The sequence below is a fragment of the Saccostrea echinata genome, unplaced genomic scaffold (genome assembly GCF_033153115.1).
Source record: "Saccostrea echinata isolate AGI-Se365-2 ecotype Australia unplaced genomic scaffold, CSIRO_AGI_Sech_v1 ptg000013l, whole genome shotgun sequence".
Classification (NCBI taxonomy): Eukaryota; Metazoa; Mollusca; class Bivalvia; order Ostreida; family Ostreidae; genus Saccostrea; species Saccostrea echinata.
In genome coordinates this window covers 3162796-3179493 of record NW_026889762.1, presented here as the reverse complement: position 1 = coordinate 3179493, position 16698 = coordinate 3162796, and the positions used below count along the sequence as shown (strand labels likewise).

The window sequence follows — 16698 nt, the reverse complement described above, 5'->3', positions numbered from 1 at the left end:
GAATTTTTTCTATAATTTCTTTCCTCATGATATCATAATGGAGACTGACATGTTAAAAGTCCAACATATTCATTGGGAGGCACGAAAAAATTCCTATGTCTGAGAGAGAGAGAGAGAGAGAGAGAGAGAGAGAGAGAGAGAGAGATTCCTTTTGTCACAGAGCTTGAGCTTCATTGATGATGAATGATTTTCATCTAAAATATTAATATATTTGCCTAAATGAGTATCTCTCTCAGTAAGAACTGATATCTAGTTATGTACACAACTTTTTGATTGGTCAAGCCACAAAATATGGTGAAAAAGTGGGGAATGTAACTTAACATTTTAATGATATTATCGAAAAAAGTTTTTAAAATGTGTGATATTTTGCTATTGTTATGTTTCTGGGATATTTTTTAAGAGTCTCTGTTTTACATTGTTACAATTAAAATCGCAGTGATCTTTTTCTGTCTGGGGAAATACTGTGGTATGTATTTAAAAACAAAATCATCAGCATACAGAATCGGGAAAATATCATTTATAAATAATTTTAGGTTAAAAAATAATTGTTTGTTTAAAAAGTATGATCGTCTCCCTTTTCAAACCATTAATTACTTTTACACGAAAGTTATTTTCGTTTACAGGCTAAATCTTGTTTCAATTGGTAGTGATATTGTTTCTTCTTAGCCAATATCGTCTATGTAATGTCAATTTGTATTCATTGTATGTTCATATTACCATACCCATCCTTATAAACATGTCCAAATCTGTTTGAAGGTTGAAGATATTCAAAGTAAGTAACAAGGGATTTTGTGAGAAAAATGTTAGTTTCATCGACCAAAGGAGATATCTTCGGAAATGTGACTTGTTTAATCAATTTCTCAAACTTTCTGTAACCTCAATGAATTTTTATTATGATCTCTTATCAATAAACTTCGTTTATTTGTAATAACAACATTCAGTAGTATCATTATTATTCTCAGACTTTCACCAAAAAATAAAAATAAAATAATAATAGTAAAAAAAAAATAAGGCGAGCTTGCTTCAACCAACAGTACCTACCTAAGTGAAACTATAGTATTTTGGGAAAAGGCAACAGAAGGTTTATATGTGTTAAAATTGTCATTTATTAAAATGAAAATTAAAATCCACATGTTTAAAAAAAATACTGGGAATCCAATCAGTTCTTAACATAATATACAATACACATTTCAGACCAAAGTGACGAGATTGAGTATTTATCAGTCTGAACTTCAAAGGATTTAATCACGTAAAAAACCCAAATTTAATGCTTACGTATTAGACTAGTTATTTGGTTTTTTTCTACAGATAATAGGCAGTACTCATGGCAGTACAGTGTATACATGTTTCTTTCTGATTAAAAAAAAAGAAGTTGCTAAAATTATAAATAAGAGTACGTTTGTACCTTTTTGGAACACTGATATTTCGTTTATAAGTGATATGTTGAAGTTAGTCGCACTCCCACCACTTTTTCTTTCAGTTTTTTCTACCTCAGTATCTCAAATCATCGGAAATCGCGAAGTGTAATCGTGGTCAAGTTCAGGATAATGAGGTTTGACTGCATTATCCGCATTAAATGTTTTTGATTTCGATTCACATAGAATTTTGCCATGCTTACTTTATTTAGAATAAAATGTAAAACTTTTTTTAAACTGGTTATATTCGTAGATCTTAAATGTTCCTAAAATATTCAAAACGGGGTACACAGGATATATTAGACTACATAATGGAAATAGTTTTTTTTCTTCTTTATTTGTAAGTATAATTCCTTAACTAAACTATTTGTTAAATTTATGGGATTAAACAGCCGCTACTACATCTTTGGGAAGGTATTTATTAAATATGGTAGAAGCTTAGAAAATCTAAAGCAATGAAGGATTAATGTGATATTCTATCCATTTGGCATTTAAATTTCGAAGCAGAGATGCTTTTAGAAAAAAATCTACGCCCCATTTAGGTGGTTTATGAATTGAAAACAGAAACATAATGTATGCTTTTTTACTCATCCAATTAGACAATTATGTCTACTTGTTCTTCTCATTGGATAAAATCTCAGACTTTCTTATATATACTAGCAGAAAAAAGAAACTATATATACTAGCAGAAAAAAGAAACTATATATGTACAATTAAAATTTAAAAAAAAAAAACAAAACATAAAAAGCACATGGCTCCTTTAATCGCTTCTTATTCTTAAATGCATAGTTTATTATACTAAACAAGTATTTACAAAGAACACGATTCGCTTAGGGCCTTTTTTGGCCCTGTGAATTTCTGAAAAACTGAAAGTGCTTAGTTTAAGTTGACAATGCATCAAATTTCATTTAGACATTTGGCGATTGCGAATCTACCAAAAATGACGTAATTTTCTGGCTAGTCAATGCATTATGACGTCATGAAATGCGTCATTTTCCTCATATCCTGAACAATTATACAAAAACAGCCAATTTTTAAAGCTATTTTTCGATATTTAATATAGAGCGCAATCTCTGATCTAAAATATGCAATTATTTACTGATAGAACCGTTTCTGAGGATTACAAAACATGTTTTATTTTTTATATCAGAGGGTGCGCTCATATTATTTTTCTTCTCTGAAAGTACTTAAATATACCTGTTTTCCTTAAAATTCAATAACATTGCAATTCCATAAAGCTTGTTTTCCAAGACCTGGACTTTAAGGAGAAAAATTTTAATAGGAAATGAAAGCACTAAGTCTCTACTTTATCTTGATGTTTAAAATGGAACATAAGGTGTTAGTCAATAAATTGGTATATCTACAGGGCCATTTTATGCATAAAGTGAACCTAGCTCTTTGTTAAATATTCCATTCGATTCGCCTTAATGGCCAAAGCACGTTTTTCTGGAGCTCCGAGCCTAAGCGACACATGGTAGGTAATCTATTGAAATTTCTTGCCATCATTTACAGTATTTAATGTATCGAAACAGACAAAAAAACATTGGTTTCTAAAGTAAAATTCTGATTAAGAGATGTCTCACATGGTCAAAATTGATCGTTTGCCTGCTTTGTGATGCTGGAAGCTGGGATGTCTGAAAGCAATGTGACAAGGTAGGATGGTGTTCACTTTAAAATTTTCAATGCTTTATAGAGACGATATAAAAAAAAAATAGGCACCGTTCAGGGCCGCCCACGATCAGGACGTCCACATGTGGTGAAACTTTGGCAAGATATGTATACTTATAAGGACATCATAGTTGTGAAATCGATTCCAATCGGCTCATATGGCGGTTAGAAGCATCTCTGGGAATCAACGGATGTCTTTGTTCCGTACGTAACACTGTTGCGAAAGACCAACCGTCCTCGACGTCCTGCAATCCTCCCTGTTCTGCTCTGGCGTCACCGTATTGCGAGGTTAGCGTGGAGTAGAGGGATTCGTCGTTTCAATAACAGAGATCGATTGGCGGAAGTTTTGTTTACGAACTAGTTGAGATTTTATGTTGATATCAATGACAGTCGTGATCCAACTTATCGTCGTACCGGAGAACATCACATGGACGCCTGCGTTATTCAGCGCCGCTAATTTGGCGAAGGCAGCGAAATGGTCTGGAATGGATTCACAATACATGAATGGACCCATTTGATGATAGTGGAGGGAAATTTTACCGGCGTTCGCTACATTGGTGATAATGTGAATCATCATGTTATTCCATTCATTTACAACAACCAGCGTTACGTCATTCTGCAGCAGGACAATGTATGACCGCACACCATCGCACGCATTGTTGACTATCTACAGCAGCAAAATGTGGATGTGCCTCCAAGGTCACCTGATTTATCGCCTATTGAACATTTTTGGGGTGATATGAATCGATATTTAAGTCAAGAGCCAACCTCCCGGCTACGTTGGACGCTTTGCGTTATCTTTATTGCACATATGTTGGAACACTCCCCAATAATTCCCGCATAGCCTGATTTGTTCAATGTGTCGTAGTTGCGAGGAATGCATCGGTGCAAATGGCGGTCATTAACCTATTAAACTTGTGAAAATTTAACCTTATTTTCAGTGGCTGTTCGTAACAACCATTATTGGCATAATCCATGATTTGATGTTTGGATTGCAAATCAATGCATTATTTTAAATAAAGATTTGTATATTGCAACATGATATTTTGGATATGAATCTATCAATAAAATTACTAAACTACACAGCTTTTTTCCGCTAGTAAAAATGGGGATTACAAGTACTTGAATTTATGCATATTTTCACTTGAGTCAGCCATAACTGTTAACACAGTTTACATGTATTTGATTTTCTTTACTGTATCAATGTCGTACTCAGTCACAAAGAGGTTATCTCTAGTGTCAATACTTAAACCCCATGGATAGGATAGATCACAGTTATCAATGTAAGAGAGGAAATGTCCGTCCTGGTCAATGATGTGGATGCAGTGGTCGACAAAGTCTGCAGTCAGGATCTGACCCTGGCTGTCTGTTGTTATGCCAAATGGATAGAATAATCCCTTTTCAGAAGAGGAATGACCAGTGTATCTAAATCGGAGTTTTCCTGCCTGATTAACCACAACTACTGCACCAGCATCACAGTCAGCTACACAGATATCCAGGTTCTTGTTCTCACTGATGTATTTACTGTAGTAACCAGAAGAATACAAAGGTTTACCTTCACTATCAAACTGAATGGTTTGTGTTTCTGTGGAGTCAGAGTAACGCGCAACTTGAGATTTTTTATTATCTTCACTGTCCATGGTAACCAGGAGATCACCCGAGGAGGTACTACATATATTGCAAGGTTTCCACCCCTGTAGTCTAATCACTTCCTGTATCTGTTTATCCTTTACTATATTTACTGTTCTTGAACCATAATCAGTGTAAGCTAGATCTCCACTCCTTGTCACTGCTATGTCGTATGGTGTATTTCTTGACTTGGTTTTAATGGACCTTAGTAGTTTCCCCTGGAGGTTAAAGAGTTTCATGATTTTGTTATTCCCACGTGTCCATATTTTATCTTTACGGAGACAAGTAACACTGTTTAGTTCATCATAGCCAGTGTCTATGGTGGTGATGAGCTCTGGTTCATCAAGCAGAGGTTTGACAGGAGGACAGGACGCAGCTTCTTGTGTCTTCACTGTGTAGCCATGTTCTTCTGTTGTAATAGATAATGCTGACAAAGAACCAAACATTTGATAGAGCTTTTCTTTGTTGATCTGATTAAAAGAAAAATTTGGTAATGAAATGTTGACTTTAGGAGGTAAATTTCTGAATTCAGAATTTCTGGATTTGTATGAAGGGGCTAGGAAATTATTTTTGGAATCCAGTGTTTTCTTCAGCTCAAGAATACTCCTTTTTACATTAGAAGTAATCTGTTTAATTTTATTTTCCTGTTTATTAAGATTAGTCAGATGCTTAGCTTTCATCTCATCAATTTCACATTTTTTTTTTGATGACAATGATATTAATTTCTTTGTGTAAATCTTCTCCTTGTTTGGTGACAGCTGTTGTAAGTGTCCTGTAATGTTTTTCTAAGGTTATTTTTTCAGAGTTTAAATCTGATATAATGTCTTCATATGTTGGATAGATTCTATTCTTTAGTTCTTTCAAGTCTTGTTCTACATCTTTTATTTTAGAATTTAATTTTTGTAGAGCATCTGATAAATCATGTCCTTTATGTTTTCTGGAGGAAAGGCAGGTAGAACAGACAGGAATGTCACATTTCTCACAATAAAGTTCGCAATATTTATGAGTATGGCTTGGACATTTTGGGTAGTTTGAAGCAGAAGTTCTGTGCTTGTATGGTACAACATTGTGTCTTTTAGATGAATCAGAGAGATGTTTTCCAACACAGACTATACAGAGATTTACATGACAAAGTTCACAATGACTCTGTAATGCAGCTGTTTGACACAGGTCACAGAGGAGGATGTCTTGGCCACTGTAAAGTGAATCCATGCCTGGGCTTTTAAATAGATGAATGGATGACTCTGAAAGGCACGTGAAGACATTTTTGGTAAACCACTGCTTGTTTAAACTTTTAGCAATTTCTAGTAAAAAGAGATTTTATTTTCTGTTTGTGAAATATTTCAGCAAACATGTCCCGACTTTCCAAAGAGTTATGAAGTATTTATGGGAGAAAAGTTTGCAAAAATGCAAATGATATAAACATATATTTTAATCGATATGAAAGTCCAAATAAAGCTTGATCATTTGTTTTTAAGATAGGCATTTTAAAACATGGACATCAGAGGCAGTTTTCGATTAAACGTCATTTTATAATGTCTTCCAAATGGTTAAACTATACATAGATTATCTATATCAATATAGTGATCTCTTGTATCATTATTTAAAAAAAAACAACTGACTATCTGACTTTTGATGATGTAATCAATCCTTAAAATAAATAAATATAGTATATTGTGCATGTATTATAATATAAATTGAAGTAAAACACAGCTGTTGTTTTGTGATTATTTTATCACAGTACAAAAATATAGACAACCAAAGTAGGGACGTGTTGGGACACGTTTGTTGAAATACCCTGTATAAGACAATTTAGCACTTCATTTTAGTAGTAGAATGGCAGTCAAAGAAATAAATGATAAATTTTATGGACGTAAAAAATCACAATATGTGAATTTGTATCAACATTATAAACTATTACACTATTTTAAGGTTTTTTAAATGATTTTTGTTTTGTTTCCTACAAATAACATCAAAGATAACTAGGTAAAAAGTGTCTTGTAAGAGAGTTCAATTGCTAAATATATTTTGTCTCACCTTTAACACCCAGAAGACTTGATGTATACCATTTTTTTCCTTGTAATATACTATATTTTAAACCGCTTTATTCTCACGTGATATAGATAACTGTAAACATTTATCAGACATTAGCCTTGCACCTATGATAACAAACATGTTATTGATAGACTCCTAGGTACGTAAAAATTCTCAATACCACAAAATATGTTATATGAAATAAGAAATTAAATTTTCATTATTTGAATTGATTCCATTAAGTCAGTTTTGCATAAAGAAGCTGTAAGTAAATGTGTCATGTAAAAGTTGATTTACTTACAAATGGTATATAGAGTTTTCATTTCTCATATTGTTATGCAAATATTGGTAAACACGAAAGGATAATAAGGTTTATCAAAAGAAGATCTAATTTCCTTAGATATCTCCTTCCTCTCAAACAAGACTAACGCACAACTTACTATAATAACGAAAAGTATATTGACATGAGATACAATTAGGACCAATTAATCTGAAGGAAGTTGTTTTCATATTTATAACGTGTTACATTACATTAAAATAAGGAAATAAACTCTAGACAGTTTTGAGGTTTGTTAATAATTATGTATTTTTATATAGATTAATTAAATCAGAAACATAATACATTCACAAAAAGTAGAGGAAAAATTATTTATTTAACATACTGGATAATACACATACAATTATAAAGATAGTTATTATAATTTGGCAGTTTTCAAGAAGACTTTCTTTGACATGTTTAGATATCTAGATCTGTATTATGAAAATTTTGTACAGTACTCTATCTCTCTGTGAGAATGACAATTCTTTCAAAATAGTACATGGTAAAAATAATCCATTTATGAAAATATAGTTGCAACCCTAAAAATTCCAGATGTCCAATTACAATCAATTTGTCTGTCTTTTAATCTGTCCATCCACATTTCCCCCTTTTTTCCCAAATAACTCGATCTTTTCATATTTGAACTATATGTATATAAAACTTAAGTTTTTGAATGCTAGCTCGATAGTTTATATATCCCATACAAATTCTGTAAATTTCATTAGTCTTGTTTGAGATAATTATGACTATTTTTGCCAGGTACTGGTATAATTTGTATTTGTTATACCTAGATTTACTTAATATTATAAAATAATGGTATATTTTGGATGTTTGTGAATGCGCTGTATTGTAGGCCATTTGGTATACTAAGTGCGCTATATCTCTTTATTATTAAAATGGAAATAATTCCGAAGTATGTAAATTGTTCAACAATTTCCAAAACATGAGTACCAATAAACCTTTTTTCGATAGATATGATTTGCCCTCATTTCTAAAAAAAAATCAAACTTTAGATTTATCTATATTAATGCATAAATTCCAGGTTTCGCAATATTGAGAAAGTTCATTCAAAAGGAATTACAGACCTTCAATGGATTTACAAAAACAGACCATATCATCTGCACAATTGAACAAAAACAAATTCCCTGACATCAGATCATAGTAGATACACATATGTTTCATATTAAGATATTTTACGAGCACACAGCGGGTGCGAGCGATCGGCAGGGGATGCTCACTCCTCCATGGCACCTGATCCCACCTCTGATGTTTTGGAGGTCTGTGTTTGCTCTGCTCCTATTTTGTATTGTTTAATGGACCTTTGAGCTTTAATACTGTTCGTTATCTCCATAAATTTCATACGGCCAGATTTTAAGAAACTCATTTCAAAATCATTGACATAGAGATTGAATAAGATTGGAGATAACAGTTCTCCTTGCATCAAGCCGATATTGTTACAGAAAAAAGAATCACTTAATTGACCATTTACCACAATGCAAGATTTCACATTGTAATACAGAGCTTTTATGACATTTAACAATTTACCCTGGATACCCACTTAAGATAACTTTATCCATACATGTAGTTTAGGTCTGTCATTAGAATCAAAAGCCTTTTTTAAATCAATGAATGCACAATATAGTCTTTTACTTTTAGATAACGTGTTTGTACTCAAAAAATGAAGAACAAATATTACTTCACGTGTACCACAATTAGGTTTAACTCCAAACTGTGTATCTGTGATAATATCGTTACGTATTGACCATTCTAATAATCAATTGTTCAACATTGAAATGGTAATTTAGCCAAAATATTGACAAGGCGTATACTTTTGAAATTGTCTGGGTTCTTTATGTCACTTTTTGTCTAAATTGGCACAGTTACAGATGAAGACCAACTTTTTTGGGGAAAAAACCCTTATCTAATATACATTTGAAAACTTTACATAACAAGGGAAGCATATATTCTCAAAACTCAATAGAATAGTCATTCAAAATACCATCTTAACCGTGCGATTTCCCCTGCTTTGAATAACTAATAGCACTTTTAATTTCATTTACACATTTTTTTATCCAGTTCATAAAACACATTCAACACTTACATGTGCAGTATTTTAGTCACTAATTTTATCTAATTTAGTGAAACCTTTGTAGTGCTCATAAAAATTTTTCTAAAGATAATTTTGGAGTTGATTTTGTTCTTTTATTAAATTTGGCAAAAAAAAAAAAAAAAAAAAAAAAAAAAAAAAAAAAAAATAAAATAAAATAAATAAATAAATAAATTTCCTTCAAATTGTTAAACCTTTTACCCTCTGTTTGCTTGTACAATCTTTTAGCTTTGCCTCTGCTTTCTTGTTAATGCGCTTTTTATTGATAAAATCAGAGTGATTTTTTTTTTTATATTTTGACAAGTATTGCATGTACGTAAAGCTATAATATGATCTCTGTAAAGGGATTTTAAGTTTTTATCAAACCATGGGTTATCATTTTATCAAACATGCAAATCAGTGTTTTCAAACAATTCCAAAGATAGGGAACATCTGAGTTCAATATGCAAAGGTGCATGGTCTGAAAATGTAGTGAAATTGCAAACAACAAATTTACTTATAAAATCAAACATATCAGTTGTGGTTAATGAATAATATATTGTACAGTCCACGAGCACCATTAAAATTTAAGTCACATGAATGTCCACCACTTTGCCGACCGTTCACAAAACGCACACCTGTGACTTTATACAATGACAATAACCGTTGTCCGTATTCATTGTGACCCAGATCTGGGTTGACCCTTGCAATCAGCTGATCGTCAGGTTCTGTATTGCAGTTATTGTTCAGTACAGATGCAGGTAATTCATCGTTCCTGATAAAATCAGACAAAGTTCTGTTCTACTATTGAAGTCACAAAATATAAAAACATCACCAACCAACATGCATGTATAATAACTTAACTGATTCTCCAATTCAACAAAGAGATCAAAGTAATTCTCTTTAAAATATACGGCATTACAAGGGGAAAAATAAATGCAATGTAAATCTCATTATTGTGATTACAGAATTCTTTATCTATATTTAGCCATATACTCGTATCATACAAAGCTTCAACAAAGGAACCAGTTGCTGTCCTTCAAAAAGGACCGCAATACGTGGACCTTAGGTCTGTATTTCTTTTTAAAAAAGTTCTGAGTTTTAATTAAATACGTGTTACAAAAAAGATTTGTTTCATCTTGAAACATGTAAATCTTTTTATCAAAATTAAATTTATGGTCTTATTACTAAATCAAATATGTAACAACGAATGAAAGAAGCAACGTCCTGATCAAGGTATTTATTGTTTCCTGTATTTAGCTTTGAGCTTTAAATAGGGATATCCATTCATCACAAATACCCCATATGCATATGTAAACTGTTTTGATAATGTCCAGATATTATAATATTGTTCAAATGTTGAATGAGGAACATCTCTTACATATTATGCCAGATCTCTAGGACCCGAGGATTGGGTACTTAGTATTCAATATAAGCTCATTTACTGTCTTACCCGCTACAGAAAAGCGGATAACATTTTTCCTTTGTAACGAAATGTCAGCCTCCCCCCCCCTTCAAAAAAAAAAAAAAAAAAAAAAAAAAAAAAAAAAAAAAAAAAAAAAAAAAAAGAACTAAAAATGATGTTAAATGTCAGACTATATTTTATGACGAAGGAATAATGTGTGATGCTTCGCAGCCGCAACAGTTTCTATACGGAGATTTTGCGCTTTCCTTTCCTTAAGAATTTACAACGGCCGTCAATGCATCTTTGGACGAATTCATTGGTTACTCTGAAAGGTGACAGAGGTTAACCCATCATTTAAATTTTCAACAATGGACTGCCTTGTTTGAGTGATAGTAGTTTAATAGCAAACAATTTATGTTAAGTTATATCCCTGATAGGTCTATGATTTTTTTATTTTAAAAAAATTGGGCTATCTTTGGTAGCCTATAACGGCTGGGACTTGTTTTGAATTTATATGGAAGATTCTATCATTGGAAATATACACAGTCATGCAGCACAGATCGACGTGTGTCACGCTTGATTTTTTTTTTTTTTTAGAGCTCCCCCTTTTAAAAACTGCTACAGGCCTGTAAGAAGCTATTTGGATTGCTGTATATCAAATGCTGCGATGTTATTTAGTAAATAGTAATACAAATAAATGCATGTAATGTTTATGTGGTCAAATATTTCGATCAATAATAGAAACACCATCACCATGCTTCATAAAATATTCCTGAAAACGAGCGATGTACTGAATGCAATTCATTTTTAAAAGCAGTACGATTAATTATATCAATTTTAAGTTCTATATATGAATTTTAGATTAAAAAGAAATTAAAACTATTTCAGACATATGCAATTTTTTGATAAATCACTATATGTACATGCATTTTGTTTCCTAGTACATGTATTTTATTCAAAAGAAGATGAAAATCGATACATACATCTTATGTCATTTTAGGATATTAATGGCATGTTTTAAGTCGATTTTCTTCAGTTTGCGTATCTCTCACGTTTTATCAGTGAAATTAGTGCTTTGCACTATAGAACCCCCAAACTTAATTCAACAATCCATTAACAAAACTATAGTAAATAACTTTTTTTACATGTATATAAGAATATATGTATATAAGAGAATAGATTCGGATCTTGAATACGCTAATTAATAAAATAAATACGATGTACAGATTTCAATGTTTCCCAATGATTGGTGTGTTCTAACTCGAGGAGGGCAAATTGTCCTAAAGGCAAGTTGTCTTAGGGGCGAACCGTCTAAAGCATTCTTGCGCACGCGTAAGCCCATGGCATCCGGTGTAAAAATCCACCTGTGACGTCACTCTTTTGTTTGAGTGCTCCATAATTTTTCAGGGATGGATAGTTGCAAATTACATTGAAAACAGAATTTGTTATGCCGTACCTCTACCGAGGAAAGAACTAAGAAAATTTTAACAAGCTTATTTTCACATAAAGAAAATAAATGTGGCACTGTTGAGAATCGAACCCGATACTTTCACCTTCGGAGTTAGGTACTCATCTCACTAAGCTATCGAAGCTGTTGAATGACAGCGGATTTAAATAACTTCAGTACACTTTTTTCGCCTTATTTTCTCTCTCTATATAAATAAATACTACTATTATGTTAAATGTATATTTACAATGTATCTTATAAATATTCTTTCTTATATATTAAGAAACAATAATTACAAGCATTTAAAAAGGTGGATTTTACGCGGGTTAATATACTCGTAGCGCTCCATTCCTTAAAGGCAATGGGCCTCGGCCCCTTCGGGGCCTCGGCTCCATTACTTTTAAGGAATGGAGCACTACTCGTACATAAACCCTTACTTAATCCCGCTTATATATATTTTTTTATATATATAGTAGATCTAGTTTTGCTTGGAAAAACAAATGCTTTAAAATTCGGATGGTCAATTTATAATCCTTTTCAATCCAGCATTTAGATATTAAGCAAATTACGTCGTACGTACACAGAAAGTTTTATTTTTTCCAATTGTTATCTTTCCATGTGTTGTCGATACCTCCATGTATATTCCATCTTTTTATTCTTCTGTTAAAATGTTTCCTATATAAAGTTAAGAAAGTAAAAATAACTATCTTGTACAGTCCGAAAATTTCCACGCATTGCAAAGCTATACCCCGCTGTATAGCTTGTGTTATTATACCTCTACTGTTATTACTGTATATAAAATTAATACCATAAAACTGTCTTTTTCTCTCTGAGAAGATACTATTTCCCTCATCAGAGGACTACTCCCCGAAAAATCGGAGCTACTCCCTGGGACGATTCCCTCATGAATATTTATTAAAAATTTTAACCAATGAAAGTGACCAATGGGCGGAGCGTTCAAGGAATCTTGAGTCTGTGACGTAATGTTATTAGCAATGTTACTATGACGTCAAAACATTTCGACATGCGATGTCAAAATCATACTGGAATTCTAGCAAAATGAAGACAACGATAATCCTTCGAAGTGTCAGTAAAATTATTTTATATTGTTTAATAATTTTATTTTCCTCGGTATTGATGTATTAGTTATCTTACAACATTTTTAATCACATGCATTTGTGATTATTTTCTGAACTACTCGTCTCTAGTTTAATAAATCTCCCATGATTGTTTCGGTATAATAAAACAGTTATGGAATGGGTATGAGGAAAATAGCAAATTTATGGTTCCCCTCGGCTGGAAACTATTTCCCGAGGCGGCGAAGCCGCCGAGGGAAATAGTTTCCTCCCTTGGGGAACCATGAATTTGCTATTTCCCTCATACCGATTCCATAACTGTATACTACCCACCCCTCGGAAAATTTTCATGCAGTTTTTGACGCCAGTTTTAATTTCCTGCGATACATTTATGCACTGATGATGTCATCATGACTTCAGGAGCATTGTGACGTCAGCTTATTCTTGCAGTGTTATCTAACTTCAAATTACTTCCTCAAAACTTTTATTATTATTCTTTTGATGTTTTCATGTTTTGCCTACAACCCTCAGAAATCACAATTCTAGAAGGATCCTTATTTATCATAACTATATACCTAGATTATCAACATAATACCCAGGAGCAGTGGAGAAGATTTTCAAAGAATTCATGCAGTTTCACTATATTACATGTATCATTAGATCCTTGCCCCAACACCAGAACCCCTGACCCAGGGGCCATGAAATTCTCAATTTTGGAAGAGGCAACCTTCCTCATTATAACTATGTACAAAGCTAATTTGTTTAATACCTAGGCGCAGAGAATACCTAGGAGCAGAGAAGAAGATTTTCAAACAATTCATGCATTTTCACTATATAATCATTAGAGCCCCGCCCTAACACCAGAACCCTGATCCTGGGACCATGAAATTCAGAATTTTGGAAGAGACATTCTTCCTCATCAAAACTATTTACTTAGTTCATGGGTTTAATACACAAGAGCAGAGGAGAAGAGTTTCAAAGAATTAATGTATTTTCACTATAAATTCATTAGAGCCCCGCCCTGACACCAGAACCCCTGACCTAGGGGCCATGAAATTCACAATTTTGGAAGAAGCATTCTTCCTGATCATAACTATGTACTTAGTTCATTGGCTAAATACCCAAGAGCAGCGGAGAAGATTTTTTAAAGAATTAATACATTTACACTATATATTCATTAGAGCCACACCCTAGCAACAGAGCTTTTGACTATGGGGCCATGAATTTCACAATTTTTGTAGAAAACTCAATGCTTATTACAATCATGCCAGCAGTTTGACTGCTTGATGTCCAGGAGTAAAGAAGATTTTTTTAAAGATTGCATTATATTTAATGGTTTTAGCCCCCACCCTCAGGCCCCGGGGGGGGGGGTATGGGCCATGAATTTCACAATTTTTACTCCCCTTCACCCATAAATGCTATGTGCCAAATTTGGTTGAAATTTGGTTCAGTGGTTCCAGAGAAAAAGCTAAAATGTTCAAAAGTTTAAATTTTAACGAATAAGTCACCTAAGTGACTAAGGTGACCTAAAATAGTCCAGTAGTACGATCTGCCCCAGAGATTGTTGTGTGTGCTTCCCATGCAAGCAAAACTTTTTCATTCCAATGATCACTAAGTATGTGCTCTCCAAATATTGAGATTCTGCTTGTTTGTTCCTTCCAAGAATATTTCACTCATATCGAGATTTCAACACGTGCCAGTAGTAGCAACATTAAGTCTTACGCATTTAAAAATATCTTTTAAGCGAAGAAAAATCGAAAATATTATTTTCCACATGATATTTATCATGTAAAATCCATTATATTATATATCTATTTTTTTTAAACAACGTTTGGTATAAAATAAGTCTAATGAAAAATCAACAAAAGCGTAATAGAAATTTTGGCAAGTAATTGAATGTTGTCAATGTAAGTAATGAAAAGTTCTATTTTTAGTCGATTAGTGTACGAGCTAAATTTTACCTCAAAATTGACATTAAATATATATTTTTGAATTTGTACATTTTTCACAATACACATTCTCAGATTTGATGTTTAAAAGCGACCTTTTCTATGTTTTGTTTGTACCCGACAGCCGTCTCAGCGAAAGCGAAAACGATGGATCAACAAATGTACAACTTGAGGCTTAGCATATGTTTTTCAGAACGTAGAAGCTATTCATGCATATCATTCAGCTTTACTACAAAGTTTACGTACATTTAAATACTATAATTTTTCTCTGAATACTCGTCTTTTACACAGTGCCGATCCAATGCAGATCTACATATTGCAGGTTCATGTACTGTACGTCAAAGGTGTTACATCACAGTAACACATGGTAAAGCAGACGACTGAATATTTGAATTTTAAAAAATTCAATGTGGTCACAGCCCACGCTCAGAATGAAACCTTAAATCAACTCCTTTTATGTTTATGTATTTCTGGTAAAAATATTTTTGTGGTAGATGCTTGTGGCCACATTGAATTTCCCCAAAACCGAATGAAAAGTGGAGAAAATTGTTTGTTTTCCGGAGACGGAATAGGTTCGGATGCTACATAACAGCATAAGGTGCTTGGATCCGCCCAAATGCTTACATATATAAGGACTTTGGATCTTATACTTTATGAATATTCCTGCATTGATACTGAGGATAGGCAAACTTTATTTTTTTTGTATTTTACATGAGCTAATGTACTAGGCTCTTTTGACCTATACTCGGTACTCAGGACCAATGAGGAATCTTTATTAAGCCAGCATCTACTGTGACAAGGAACTCGGTTTAGACGGTCTCACCAGGAGAACTGGTATCATCATCCCGCAGTAGGATTCGAACCCGCAACGGATAAATTTCTTACCCGCGACTCCTGGGTAAGCGCTCTAACTACCACGCCATGGTATTTTGTGTATAGGAGACTCTATACTACTAAATCGTCACATGCATGTAATTGTTAGGATTAAAATTGTCTAAGAAGACGTGTATGACCCTATAAAATTTGAAATTGAAGGGTTTCATGCTTCATCCCTTGTATACATTTTAAGCAGCAGTTGGAAATGTAAATACATATCATGCATTTTATAGACAGCTGGCTTACCTCTCTGTGCTTGAAACAGAGTGATTTAAAAATCCGTCGGAATAAAAAAGAACATTGAGAGAAATGTTTATTAAAAATCAATAGTTCAAAAAGTAAATAGTATGAATCAAGTTAAACGTGTTAAGGTGGTATGGGATACCAAACGAAACTTCCCCTATATATTTATTTACCCAAATTAAAAGGATTTGAAATACCCCCACCCTTCAGTATGTTAAGTTGTAATTTTAATATTTTTTTAAAATTATTTTAATGAGAAATACAAAAAGGATTTTTTTTCTTATATAATTCTTTTTTCAAAAGCTTAATATCATAGACAGTTTACTAATATAGAGTGTATATAAAAACAAAAATTACAAAAAATATGTCTTAGTATTTTTTTTTTTTATTTCAACAAAAAAGTTTTTGGAAAACTTCATTTCTTGAAAACAGATGGATAAAATTTCATGAAAGTCTACAATTAAAATGTATCTTAATATTTTAGCAAAGTGAAATAAACAAATTGAAAGTATATTTATAAATGGATATAAGAAGCATTTAAATTTTTTTGA

The 16698-nt window shown here is 32.6% G+C and overlaps 1 pseudogene; it reads right to left on the bottom strand.

Annotated features, from left to right (window-relative positions):
- Positions 1 to 4255: 4255 nt before the first annotated feature.
- Positions 4256 to 5924, bottom strand: LOC133186244 (E3 ubiquitin-protein ligase TRIM71-like; annotated as a pseudogene).
- Positions 5925 to 16698: the final 10774 nt, after the last annotated feature.